Source organism: Rhinoderma darwinii, unplaced genomic scaffold (assembly GCF_050947455.1).
Source record: "Rhinoderma darwinii isolate aRhiDar2 unplaced genomic scaffold, aRhiDar2.hap1 Scaffold_500, whole genome shotgun sequence".
In the NCBI taxonomy this organism is placed as follows: domain Eukaryota; kingdom Metazoa; phylum Chordata; class Amphibia; order Anura; family Rhinodermatidae; genus Rhinoderma; species Rhinoderma darwinii.
In genome coordinates this window covers 202360-215905 of record NW_027464047.1, presented here as the reverse complement: position 1 = coordinate 215905, position 13546 = coordinate 202360, and the positions used below count along the sequence as shown (strand labels likewise).

Sequence of the window (13546 nt, the reverse complement as noted above, 5' to 3'; positions counted from 1 at the left end):
GGTCCATTGTGGCGGGCAGGCGAGCGGGCGGGCTGCTTTATTGGCTGTTTGCTGTTCCCCTACTCCACTCCACTATTTGACTGTTGTGCTGCATCAATCAATCAATCAATCAATCAATCAATCAATCAATCAATCAATCAATCAATCAATCAGTGGCTGGCTCAGGTGCAGCTCTTTAACTTACCTAAAAGGGAGGGCGGAGAGAAGACAAGGAAGGTGAATGAGGTGTTCCAATGTGAAATGCCGGAAACACAGAAACACAGAAGACACACAACAAGAGGTGGCAATCTATTCATTAATTGCATTTAATCAATGAGCTCATTATCACTCATGCATTGTCCAACAGGTGTTGAAATAATGGGATTAAAAGGGGAGATCCCTTCAGAAAGACAGAAACAATAGCAAAGACAAAAAACACTTTTGGAATCTGCTTTTAGTCAACACATAAGGAAAGGGTGCACCGGTCCTGGAAATACTGCAATACCAGGTCAATGCGTGGAGTGGACAGAGCAAGCTCTATTTCCATCTCCCTGTTCTAAAAATCCATTTAATATATGGTCCCCAGATAGGGGACGTATCAGATATTAAACTGATAAGAACAGATACTACACTTGATCTTAGCCAAAAGGCCGAGAAGCGATAACCCGAACGGGCCGCGCGTTGCCCGAGCCTGCCCGATACTGCTGTTCAGCCCTTGCAGCGATTCAGCCTACTTCTAGGCAATTCCATGGGGCCCTGCAGGCTCACACACTCACAGCTACACGGGAGGTGAATAAAGGCCGGAGAGGAAGCCAGACAGGATTTGCTTCTTTTGCTTGCACCACAATGCAGTGCTGAAAGAGGAGGAATCTACATAAAAACGCCTTCCTGGCAACGCCCAAATGCCCTGCTGCCATGCAGATAAACACTGGCAGCGGCAGCAAGTGCATGCCCACAGCCACCCCTTGTTCCTTCACACCTTGTATCAGCTGTAATCCAGTCCAGTCCAGTGCTGCCTGCTGAGCAGCACTGACCAACACTGCCTGGGCCCAGGCTTTTATCTCTGAGGCCCCATTATGATGTCAGAAAGCTGGCTCTGGAATCCTGAGGGCTCCACTATGACACGTGCAAAGTTCCGTCTGAACTTTATATAAGACGGTGAGGCTCAGTCAGTCACTCAGTGTTGCCTGAGAGGGCAACACTGCAACAGCCGGCCGCCAGGCTGTCTTTTTTTTGCACAGCTAGTTGCCTCCAGGAGGCCACAAGAGGGAGACAAGGGACTGCAAAATGGAAAATAGGCATCCACCAACTTTACAGACAACTTCTCCTTGCTCCTACAACCTCCATCCTTGCACAGTTTGTTATTCTTCTAGGTAACATAGTAACAAATCCAAATTGCTGCTCTCTTTGTAGGCAAGCAAGGCTTTGTTGCAACTGCAATTCTTACTTCTTCTTGAAATGTAGGGACGACAGTACATTCCATCACATCCATCTAGTGTACACAGGTAGGTCCATTGTGGCGGGCAGGCGAGCGGGCGGGCTGCTTTATTGGCTGTTTGCTGTTCCCCTACTCCACTCCACTATTTGACTGTTGTGCTGCATCAATCAATCAATCAATCAATCAATCAATCAATCAATCAGTGGCTGGCTCAGGTGCAGCTCTTTAACTTACCTAAAAGGGAGGGCGGAGAGAAGACAAGGAAGGTGAATGAGGTGTTCCAATGTGAAATGCCGGAAACACAGAAACACAGACGACACACAACAAGAGGTGGCAATCTATTCATTAATTGCATTTAATCAATGAGCTCATTATCACTCATGCATTGTCCAACAGGTGTTGAAATAATGGGATTAAAAGGGGAGATCCCTTCAGAAAGACAGAAACAATAGCAAAGACAAAAAACACTTTTGGAATCTGCTTTTAGTCAACACATAAGGAAAGGGTGCACCGGTCCTGGAAATACTGCAATACCAGGTCAATGCGTGGAGTGGACAGAGCAAGCTCTATTTCCATCTCCCTGTTCTAAAAATCCATTTAATATATGGTCCCCAGATAGGGGACGTATCAGATATTAAACTGATAAGAACAGATACTACACTTGATCTTAGCCAAAAGGCCGAGAAGCGATAACCCGAACGGGCCGCGCGTTGCCCGAGCCTGCCCGATACTGCTGTTCAGCCCTTGCAGCGATTCAGCCTACTTCTAGGCAATTCCATGGGGCCCTGCAGGCTCACACACTCACAGCTACACGGGAGGTGAATAAAGGCCGGAGAGGAAGCCAGACAGGATTTGCTTCTTTTGCTTGCACCACAATGCAGTGCTGAAAGAGGAGGAATCTACATAAAAACGCCTTCCTGGCAACGCCCAAATGCCCTGCTGCCATGCAGATAAACACTGGCAGCGGCAGCAAGTGCATGCCCACAGCCACCCCTTGTTCCTTCACACCTTGTATCAGCTGTAATCCAGTCCAGTCCAGTGCTGCCTGCTGAGCAGCACTGACCAACACTGCCTGGGCCCAGGCTTTTATCTCTGAGGCCCCATTATGATGTCAGAAAGCTGGCTCTGGAATCCTGAGGGCTCCACTATGACACGTGCAAAGTTCCGTCTGAACTTTATATAAGACGGTGAGGCTCAGTCAGTCACTCAGTGTTGCCTGAGAGGGCAACACTGCAACAGCCGGCCGCCAGGCTGTCTTTTTTTTGCACAGCTAGTTGCCTCCAGGAGGCCACAAGAGGGAGACAAGGGACTGCAAAATGGAAAATAGGCATCCACCAACTTTACAGACAACTTCTCCTTGCTCCTACAACCTCCATCCTTGCACAGTTTGTTATTCTTCTAGGTAACATAGTAACAAATCCAAATTGCTGCTCTCTTTGTAGGCAAGCAAGGCTTTGTTGCAACTGCAATTCTTACTTCTTCTTGAAATGTAGGGACGACAGTACATTCCATCACATCCATCTAGTGTACACAGGTAGGTCCATTGTGGCGGGCAGGCGAGCGGGTGGGCTGCTTTATTGGCTGTTTGCTGTTCCCCTACTCCACTCCACTATTTGACTGTTGTGCTGCATCAATCAATCAATCAATCAATCAATCAATCAATCAATCAAGTGGCTGGCTCAGGTGCAGCTCTTTAACTTACCTAAAAGGGAGGGCGGAGAGAAGACAAGGAAGGTGAATGAGGTGTTCCAATGTGAAATGCCGGAAACACAGAAACACAGACGACACACAACAAGAGGTGGCAATCTATTCATTAATTGCATTTAATCAATGAGCTCATTATCACTCATGCATTGTCCAACAGGTGTTGAAATAATGGGATTAAAAGGGGAGATCCCTTCAGAAAGACAGAAACAATAGCAAAGACAAAAAACACTTTTGGAATCTGCTTTTAGTCAACACATAAGGAAAGGGTGCACCGGTCCTGGAAATACTGCAATACCAGGTCAATGCGTGGAGTGGACAGAGCAAGCTCTATTTCCATCTCCCTGTTCTAAAAATCCATTTAATATATGGTCCCCAGATAGGGGACGTATCAGATATTAAACTGATAAGAACAGATACTACACTTGATCTTAGCCAAAAGGCCGAGAAGCGATAACCCGAACGGGCCGCGCGTTGCCCGAGCCTGCCCGATACTGCTGTTCAGCCCTTGCAGCGATTCAGCCTACTTCTAGGCAATTCCATGGGGCCCTGCAGGCTCACACACTCACAGCTACACGGGAGGTGAATAAAGGCCGGAGAGGAAGCCAGACAGGATTTGCTTCTTTTGCTTGCACCACAATGCAGTGCTGAAAGAGGAGGAATCTACATAAAAACGCCTTCCTGGCAACGCCCAAATGCCCTGCTGCCATGCAGATAAACACTGGCAGCGGCAGCAAGTGCATGCCCACAGCCACCCCTTGTTCCTTCACACCTTGTATCAGCTGTAATCCAGTCCAGTCCAGTGCTGCCTGCTGAGCAGCACTGACCAACACTGCCTGGGCCCAGGCTTTTATCTCTGAGGCCCCATTATGATGTCAGAAAGCTGGCTCTGGAATCCTGAGGGCTCCACTATGACACGTGCAAAGTTCCGTCTGAACTTTATATAAGACGGTGAGGCTCAGTCAGTCACTCAGTGTTGCCTGAGAGGGCAACACTGCAACAGCCGGCCGCCAGGCTGTCTTTTTTTTGCACAGCTAGTTGCCTCCAGGAGGCCACAAGAGGGAGACAAGGGACTGCAAAATGGAAAATAGGCATCCACCAACTTTACAGACAACTTCTCCTTGCTCCTACAACCTCCATCCTTGCACAGTTTGTTATTCTTCTAGGTAACATAGTAACAAATCCAAATTGCTGCTCTCTTTGTAGGCAAGCAAGGCTTTGTTGCAACTGCAATTCTTACTTCTTCTTGAAATGTAGGGACGACAGTACATTCCATCACATCCATCTAGTGTACACAGGTAGGTCCATTGTGGCGGGCAGGCGAGCGGGCGGGCTGCTTTATTGGCTGTTTGCTGTTCCCCTACTCCACTCCACTATTTGACTGTTGTGCTGCATCAATCAATCAATCAATCAATCAATCAATCAATCAATCAATCAATCAAGTGGCTGGCTCAGGTGCAGCTCTTTAACTTACCTAAAAGGGAGGGCGGAGAGAAGACAAGGAAGGTGAATGAGGTGTTCCAATGTGAAATGCCGGAAACACAGAAACACAGACGACACACAACAAGAGGTGGCAATCTATTCATTAATTGCATTTAATCAATGAGCTCATTATCACTCATGCATTGTCCAACAGGTGTTGAAATAATGGGATTAAAAGGGGAGATCCCTTCAGAAAGACAGAAACAATAGCAAAGACAAAAAACACTTTTGGAATCTGCTTTTAGTCAACACATAAGGAAAGGGTGCACCGGTCCTGGAAATACTGCAATACCAGGTCAATGCGTGGAGTGGACAGAGCAAGCTCTATTTCCATCTCCCTGTTCTAAAAATCCATTTAATATATGGTCCCCAGATAGGGGACGTATCAGATATTAAACTGATAAGAACAGATACTACACTTGATCTTAGCCAAAAGGCCGAGAAGCGATAACCCGAACGGGCCGCGCGTTGCCCGAGCCTGCCCGATACTGCTGTTCAGCCCTTGCAGCGATTCAGCCTACTTCTAGGCAATTCCATGGGGCCCTGCAGGCTCACACACTCACAGCTACACGGGAGGTGAATAAAGGCCGGAGAGGAAGCCAGACAGGATTTGCTTCTTTTGCTTGCACCACAATGCAGTGCTGAAAGAGGAGGAATCTACATAAAAACGCCTTCCTGGCAACGCCCAAATGCCCTGCTGCCATGCAGATAAACACTGGCAGCGGCAGCAAGTGCATGCCCACAGCCACCCCTTGTTCCTTCACACCTTGTATCAGCTGTAATCCAGTCCAGTCCAGTGCTGCCTGCTGAGCAGCACTGACCAACACTGCCTGGGCCCAGGCTTTTATCTCTGAGGCCCCATTATGATGTCAGAAAGCTGGCTCTGGAATCCTGAGGGCTCCACTATGACACGTGCAAAGTTCCGTCTGAACTTTATATAAGACGGTGAGGCTCAGTCAGTCACTCAGTGTTGCCTGAGAGGGCAACACTGCAACAGCCGGCCGCCAGGCTGTCTTTTTTTTGCACAGCTAGTTGCCTCCAGGAGGCCACAAGAGGGAGACAAGGGACTGCAAAATGGAAAATAGGCATCCACCAACTTTACAGACAACTTCTCCTTGCTCCTACAACCTCCATCCTTGCACAGTTTGTTATTCTTCTAGGTAACATAGTAACAAATCCAAATTGCTGCTCTCTTTGTAGGCAAGCAAGGCTTTGTTGCAACTGCAATTCTTACTTCTTCTTGAAATGTAGGGACGACAGTACATTCCATCACATCCATCTAGTGTACACAGGTAGGTCCATTGTGGCGGGCAGGCGAGCGGGCGGGCTGCTTTATTGGCTGTTTGCTGTTCCCCTACTCCACTCCACTATTTGACTGTTGTGCTGCATCAATCAATCAATCAATCAATCAATCAATCAATCAATCAATCAATCAATCAATCAGTGGCTGGCTCAGGTGCAGCTCTTTAACTTACCTAAAAGGGAGGGCGGAGAGAAGACAAGGAAGGTGAATGAGGTGTTCCAATGTGAAATGCCGGAAACACAGAAACACAGACGACACACAACAAGAGGTGGCAATCTATTCATTAATTGCATTTAATCAATGAGCTCATTATCACTCATGCATTGTCCAACAGGTGTTGAAATAATGGGATTAAAAGGGGAGATCCCTTCAGAAAGACAGAAACAATAGCAAAGACAAAAAACACTTTTGGAATCTGCTTTTAGTCAACACATAAGGAAAGGGTGCACCGGTCCTGGAAATACTGCAATACCAGGTCAATGCGTGGAGTGGACAGAGCAAGCTCTATTTCCATCTCCCTGTTCTAAAAATCCATTTAATATATGGTCCCCAGATAGGGGACGTATCAGATATTAAACTGATAAGAACAGATACTACACTTGATCTTAGCCAAAAGGCCGAGAAGCGATAACCCGAACGGGCCGCGCGTTGCCCGAGCCTGCCCGATACTGCTGTTCAGCCCTTGCAGCGATTCAGCCTACTTCTAGGCAATTCCATGGGGCCCTGCAGGCTCACACACTCACAGCTACACGGGAGGTGAATAAAGGCCGGAGAGGATTTGCTTCTTTTGCTTGCACCACAATGCAGTGCTGAAAGAGGAGGAATCTACATAAAAACGCCTTCCTGGCAACGCCCAAATGCCCTGCTGCCATGCAGATAAACACTGGCAGCGGCAGCAAGTGCATGCCCACAGCCACCCCTTGTTCCTTCACACCTTGTATCAGCTGTAATCCAGTCCAGTCCAGTGCTGCCTGCTGAGCAGCACTGACCAACACTGCCTGGGCCCAGGCTTTTATCTCTGAGGCCCCATTATGATGTCAGAAAGCTGGCTCTGGAATCCTGAGGGCTCCACTATGACACGTGCAAAGTTCCGTCTGAACTTTATATAAGACGGTGAGGCTCAGTCAGTCACTCAGTGTTGCCTGAGAGGGCAACACTGCAACAGCCGGCCGCCAGGCTGTCTTTTTTTTGCACAGCTAGTTGCCTCCAGGAGGCCACAAGAGGGAGACAAGGGACTGCAAAATGGAAAATAGGCATCCACCAACTTTACAGACAACTTCTCCTTGCTCCTACAACCTCCATCCTTGCACAGTTTGTTATTCTTCTAGGTAACATAGTAACAAATCCAAATTGCTGCTCTCTTTGTAGGCAAGCAAGGCTTTGTTGCAACTGCAATTCTTACTTCTTCTTGAAATGTAGGGACGACAGTACATTCCATCACATCCATCTAGTGTACACAGGTAGGTCCATTGTGGCGGGCAGGCGAGCGGGCGGGCTGCTTTATTGGCTGTTTGCTGTTCCCCTACTCCACTCCACTATTTGACTGTTGTGCTGCATCAATCAATCAATCAATCAATCAATCAATCAATCAATCAATCAATCAATCAGTGGCTGGCTCAGGTGCAGCTCTTTAACTTACCTAAAAGGGAGGGCGGAGAGAAGACAAGGAAGGTGAATGAGGTGTTCCAATGTGAAATGCCGGAAACACAGAAACACAGACGACACACAACAAGAGGTGGCAATCTATTCATTAATTGCATTTAATCAATGAGCTCATTATCACTCATGCATTGTCCAACAGGTGTTGAAATAATGGGATTAAAAGGGGAGATCCCTTCATGAAGACAGAAACAATAGCAAAGACAAAAAACACTTTTGGAATCTGCTTTTAGTCAACACATAAGGAAAGGGTGCACCGGTCCTGGAAATACTGCAATACCAGGTCAATGCGTGGAGTGGACAGAGCAAGCTCTATTTCCATCTCCCTGTTCTAAAAATCCATTTAATATATGGTCCCCAGATAGGGGACGTATCAGATATTAAACTGATAAGAACAGATACTACACTTGATCTTAGCCAAAAGGCCGAGAAGCGATAACCCGAACGGGCCGCGCGTTGCCCGAGCCTGCCCGATACTGCTGTTCAGCCCTTGCAGCGATTCAGCCTACTTCTAGGCAATTCCATGGGGCCCTGCAGGCTCACACACTCACAGCTACACGGGAGGTGAATAAAGGCCGGAGAGGAAGCCAGACAGGATTTGCTTCTTTTGCTTGCACCACAATGCAGTGCTGAAAGAGGAGGAATCTACATAAAAACGCCTTCCTGGCAACGCCCAAATGCCCTGCTGCCATGCAGATAAACACTGGCAGCGGCAGCAAGTGCATGCCCACAGCCACCCCTTGTTCCTTCACACCTTGTATCAGCTGTAATCCAGTCCAGTCCAGTGCTGCCTGCTGAGCAGCACTGACCAACACTGCCTGGGCCCAGGCTTTTATCTCTGAGGCCCCATTATGATGTCAGAAAGCTGGCTCTGGAATCCTGAGGGCTCCACTATGACACGTGCAAAGTTCCGTCTGAACTTTATATAAGACGGTGAGGCTCAGTCAGTCACTCAGTGTTGCCTGAGAGGGCAACACTGCAACAGCCGGCCGCCAGGCTGTCTTTTTTTTGCACAGCTAGTTGCCTCCAGGAGGCCACAAGAGGGAGACAAGGGACTGCAAAATGGAAAATAGGCATCCACCAACTTTACAGACAACTTCTCCTTGCTCCTACAACCTCCATCCTTGCACAGTTTGTTATTCTTCTAGGTAACATAGTAACAAATCCAAATTGCTGCTCTCTTTGTAGGCAAGCAAGGCTTTGTTGCAACTGCAATTCTTACTTCTTCTTGAAATGTAGGGACGACAGTACATTCCATCACATCCATCTAGTGTACACAGGTAGGTCCATTGTGGCGGGCAGGCGAGCGGGCGGGCTGCTTTATTGGCTGTTTGCTGTTCCCCTACTCCACTCCACTATTTGACTGTTGTGCTGCATCAATCAATCAATCAATCAATCAATCAATCAATCAATCAATCAATCAATCAATCAATCAGTGGCTGGCTCAGGTGCAGCTCTTTAACTTACCTAAAAGGGAGGGCGGAGAGAAGACAAGGAAGGTGAATGAGGTGTTCCAATGTGAAATGCCGGAAACACAGAAACACAGACGACACACAACAAGAGGTGGCAATCTATTCATTAATTGCATTTAATCAATGAGCTCATTATCACTCATGCATTGTCCAACAGGTGTTGAAATAATGGGATTAAAAGGGGAGATCCCTTCAGAAAGACAGAAACAATAGCAAAGACAAAAAACACTTTTGGAATCTGCTTTTAGTCAACACATAAGGAAAGGGTGCACCGGTCCTGGAAATACTGCAATACCAGGTCAATGCGTGGAGTGGACAGAGCAAGCTCTATTTCCATCTCCCTGTTCTAAAAATCCATTTAATATATGGTCCCCAGATAGGGGACGTATCAGATATTAAACTGATAAGAACAGATACTACACTTGATCTTAGCCAAAAGGCCGAGAAGCGATAACCCGAACGGGCCGCGCGTTGCCCGAGCCTGCCCGATACTGCTGTTCAGCCCTTGCAGCGATTCAGCCTACTTCGAGGCAATTCCATGGGGCCCTGCAGGCTCACACACTCACAGCTACACGGGAGGTGAATAAAAGCCGGAGAGGAAGCCAGACAGGATTTGCTTCTTTTGCTTGCACCACAATGCAGTGCTGAAAGAGGAGGAATCTACATAAAAACGCCTTCCTGGCAACGCCCAAATGCCCTGCTGCCATGCAGATAAACACTGGCAGCGGCAGCAAGTGCATGCCCACAGCCACCCCTTGTTCCTTCACACCTTGTATCAGCTGTAATCCAGTCCAGTCCAGTGCTGCCTGCTGAGCAGCACTGACCAACACTGCCTGGGCCCAGGCTTTTATCTCTGAGGCCCCATTATGATGTCAGAAAGCTGGCTCTGGAATCCTGAGGGCTCCACTATGACACGTGCAAAGTTCCGTCTGAACTTTATATAAGACGGTGAGGCTCAGTCAGTCACTCAGTGTTGCCTGAGAGGGCAACACTGCAACAGCCGGCCGCCAGGCTGTCTTTTTTTTGCACAGCTAGTTGCCTCCAGGAGGCCACAAGAGGGAGACAAGGGACTGCAAAATGGAAAATAGGCATCCACCAACTTTACAGACAACTTCTCCTTGCTCCTACAACCTCCATCCTTGCACAGTTTGTTATTCTTCTAGGTAACATAGTAACAAATCCAAATTGCTGCTCTCTTTGTAGGCAAGCAAGGCTTTGTTGCAACTGCAATTCTTACTTCTTCTTGAAATGTAGGGACGACAGTACATTCCATCACATCCATCTAGTGTACACAGGTAGGTCCATTGTGGCGGGCAGGCGAGCGGGCGGGCTGCTTTATTGGCTGTTTGCTGTTCCCCTACTCCACTCCACTATTTGACTGTTGTGCTGCATCAATCAATCAATCAATCAATCAATCAATCAATCAATCAATCAGTGGCTGGCTCAGGTGCAGCTCTTTAACTTACCTAAAAGGGAGGGCGGAGAGAAGACAAGGAAGGTGAATGAGGTGTTCCAATGTGAAATGCCGGAAACACAGAAACACAGACGACACACAACAAGAGGTGGCAATCTATTCATTAATTGCATTTAATCAATGAGCTCATTATCACTCATGCATTGTCCAACAGGTGTTGAAATAATGGGATTAAAAGGGGAGATCCCTTCAGAAAGACAGAAACAATAGCAAAGACAAAAAACACTTTTGGAATCTGCTTTTAGTCAACACATAAGGAAAGGGTGCACCGGTCCTGGAAATACTGCAATACCAGGTCAATGCGTGGAGTGGACAGAGCAAGCTCTATTTCCATCTCCCTGTTCTAAAAATCCATTTAATATATGGTCCCCAGATAGGGGACGTATCAGATATTAAACTGATAAGAACAGATACTACACTTGATCTTAGCCAAAAGGCCGAGAAGCGATAACCCGAACGGGCCGCGCGTTGCCCGAGCCTGCCCGATACTGCTGTTCAGCCCTTGCAGCGATTCAGCCTACTTCTAGGCAATTCCATGGGGCCCTGCAGGCTCACACACTCACAGCTACACGGGAGGTGAATAAAGGCCGGAGAGGAAGCCAGACAGGATTTGCTTCTTTTGCTTGCACCACAATGCAGTGCTGAAAGAGGAGGAATCTACATAAAAACGCCTTCCTGGCAACGCCCAAATGCCCTGCTGCCATGCAGATAAACACTGGCAGCGGCAGCAAGTGCATGCCCACAGCCACCCCTTGTTCCTTCACACCTTGTATCAGCTGTAATCCAGTCCAGTCCAGTGCTGCCTGCTGAGCAGCACTGACCAACACTGCCTGGGCCCAGGCTTTTATCTCTGAGGCCCCATTATGATGTCAGAAAGCTGGCTCTGGAATCCTGAGGGCTCCACTATGACACGTGCAAAGTTCCGTCTGAACTTTATATAAGACGGTGAGGCTCAGTCAGTCACTCAGTGTTGCCTGAGAGGGCAACACTGCAACAGCCGGCCGCCAGGCTGTCTTTTTTTTGCACAGCTAGTTGCCTCCAGGAGGCCACAAGAGGGAGACAAGGGACTGCAAAATGGAAAATAGGCATCCACCAACTTTACAGACAACTTCTCCTTGCTCCTACAACCTCCATCCTTGCACAGTTTGTTATTCTTCTAGGTAACATAGTAACAAATCCAAATTGCTGCTCTCTTTGTAGGCAAGCAAGGCTTTGTTGCAACTGCAATTCTTACTTCTTCTTGAAATGTAGGGACGACAGTACATTCCATCACATCCATCTAGTGTACACAGGTAGGTCCATTGTGGCGGGCAGGCGAGCGGGCGGGCTGCTTTATTGGCTGTTTGCTGTTCCCCTACTCCACTCCACTATTTGACTGTTGTGCTGCATCAATCAATCAATCAATCAATCAATCAATCAATCAATCAATCAATCAATCAGTGGCTGGCTCAGGTGCAGCTCTTTAACTTACCTAAAAGGGAGGGCGGAGAGAAGACAAGGAAGGTGAATGAGGTGTTCCAATGTGAAATGCCGGAAACACAGAAACACAGACGACACACAACAAGAGGTGGCAATCTATTCATTAATTGCATTTAATCAATGAGCTCATTATCACTCATGCATTGTCCAACAGGTGTTGAAATAATGGGATTAAAAGGGGAGATCCCTTCAGAAAGACAGAAACAATAGCAAAGACAAAAAACACTTTTGGAATCTGCTTTTAGTCAACACATAAGGAAAGGGTGCACCGGTCCTGGAAATACTGCAATACCAGGTCAATGCGTGGAGTGGACAGAGCAAGCTCTATTTCCATCTCCCTGTTCTAAAAATCCATTTAATATATGGTCCCCAGATAGGGGACGTATCAGATATTAAACTGATAAGAACAGATACTACACTTGATCTTAGCCAAAAGGCCGAGAAGCGATAACCCGAACGGGCCGCGCGTTGCCCAAGCCTGCCCGATACTGCTGTTCAGCCCTTGCAGCGATTCAGCCTACTTCTAGGCAATTCCATGGGGCCCTGCAGGCTCACACACTCACAGCTACACGGGAGGTGAATAAAGGCCGGAGAGGAAGCCAGACAGGATTTGCTTCTTTTGCTTGCACCACAATGCAGTGCTGAAAGAGGAGGAATCTACATAAAAACGCCTTCCTGGCAACGCCCAAATGCCCTGCTGCCATGCAGATAAACACTGGCAGCGGCAGCAAGTGCATGCCCACAGCCACCCCTTGTTCCTTCACACCTTGTATCAGCTGTAATCCAGTCCAGTCCAGTGCTGCCTGCTGAGCAGCACTGACCAACACTGCCTGGGCCCAGGCTTTTATCTCTGAGGCCCCATTATGATGTCAGAAAGCTGGCTCTGGAATCCTGAGGGCTCCACTATGACACGTGCAAAGTTCCGTCTGAACTTTATATAAGACGGTGAGGCTCAGTCAGTCACTCAGTGTTGCCTGAGAGGGCAACACTGCAACAGCCGGCCGCCAGGCTGTCTTTTTTTTGCACAGCTAGTTGCCTCCAGGAGGCCACAAGAGGGAGACAAGGGACTGCAAAATGGAAAATAGGCATCCACCAACTTTACAGACAACTTCTCCTTGCTCCTACAACCTCCATCCTTGCACAGTTTGTTATTCTTCTAGGTAACATAGTAACAAATCCAAATTGCTGCTCTCTTTGTAGGCAAGCAAGGCTTTGTTGCAACTGCAATTCTTACTTCTTCTTGAAATGTAGGGACGACAGTACATTCCATCACATCCATCTAGTGTACACAGGTAGGTCCATTGTGGCGGGCAGGCGAGCGGGCGGGCTGCTTTATTGGCTGTTTGCTGTTCCCCTACTCCACTCCACTATTTGACTGTTGTGCTGCATCAATCAATCAATCAATCAATCAATCAATCAATCAATCAATCAATCAATCAATCAATCAATCAGTGGCTGGCTCAGGTGCAGCTCTTTAACTTACCTAAAAGGGAGGGCGGAGAGAAGACAAGGAAGGTGAATGAGGTGTTCCAATGTGAAATGCCGGAAACACAGAA

The 13546-nt window shown here is 47.8% G+C and overlaps 9 non-coding genes across 9 annotated transcripts; all 9 read right to left on the bottom strand.

Moving 5' to 3' along the window:
• Positions 1-450: 450 nt before the first annotated feature.
• On the bottom strand, positions 451-641 carry LOC142720631 (U2 spliceosomal RNA). Its single transcript, XR_012873407.1, has one exon. It is a non-coding gene; the product is annotated as a U2 spliceosomal RNA (small nuclear RNA).
• A 1276-nt stretch (positions 642-1917) lies between these two features.
• LOC142720630 (U2 spliceosomal RNA) lies at positions 1918-2108 on the bottom strand. The gene has a single exon (XR_012873406.1). It is a non-coding gene; the product is annotated as a U2 spliceosomal RNA (small nuclear RNA).
• A 1277-nt stretch (positions 2109-3385) lies between these two features.
• Positions 3386-3576, bottom strand: LOC142720629 (U2 spliceosomal RNA). Its single transcript, XR_012873405.1, has one exon. It is a non-coding gene; the product is annotated as a U2 spliceosomal RNA (small nuclear RNA).
• A 1285-nt stretch (positions 3577-4861) lies between these two features.
• Positions 4862-5052, bottom strand: LOC142720628 (U2 spliceosomal RNA). The gene has a single exon (XR_012873404.1). It is a non-coding gene; the product is annotated as a U2 spliceosomal RNA (small nuclear RNA).
• A 1292-nt stretch (positions 5053-6344) lies between these two features.
• Positions 6345-6535, bottom strand: LOC142720627 (U2 spliceosomal RNA). The gene has a single exon (XR_012873403.1). It is a non-coding gene; the product is annotated as a U2 spliceosomal RNA (small nuclear RNA).
• A 1276-nt stretch (positions 6536-7811) lies between these two features.
• Positions 7812-8002, bottom strand: LOC142720625 (U2 spliceosomal RNA). The gene has a single exon (XR_012873402.1). It is a non-coding gene; the product is annotated as a U2 spliceosomal RNA (small nuclear RNA).
• Positions 8003-9298: 1296 nt separating this feature from the next.
• LOC142720624 (U2 spliceosomal RNA) lies at positions 9299-9489 on the bottom strand. The gene has a single exon (XR_012873401.1). It is a non-coding gene; the product is annotated as a U2 spliceosomal RNA (small nuclear RNA).
• Positions 9490-10769: 1280 nt separating this feature from the next.
• Positions 10770-10960, bottom strand: LOC142720623 (U2 spliceosomal RNA). Its single transcript, XR_012873400.1, has one exon. It is a non-coding gene; the product is annotated as a U2 spliceosomal RNA (small nuclear RNA).
• A 1288-nt stretch (positions 10961-12248) lies between these two features.
• LOC142720621 (U2 spliceosomal RNA) lies at positions 12249-12439 on the bottom strand. Its single transcript, XR_012873398.1, has one exon. It is a non-coding gene; the product is annotated as a U2 spliceosomal RNA (small nuclear RNA).
• Between the last annotated feature and the right edge of the window lie 1107 nt (positions 12440-13546).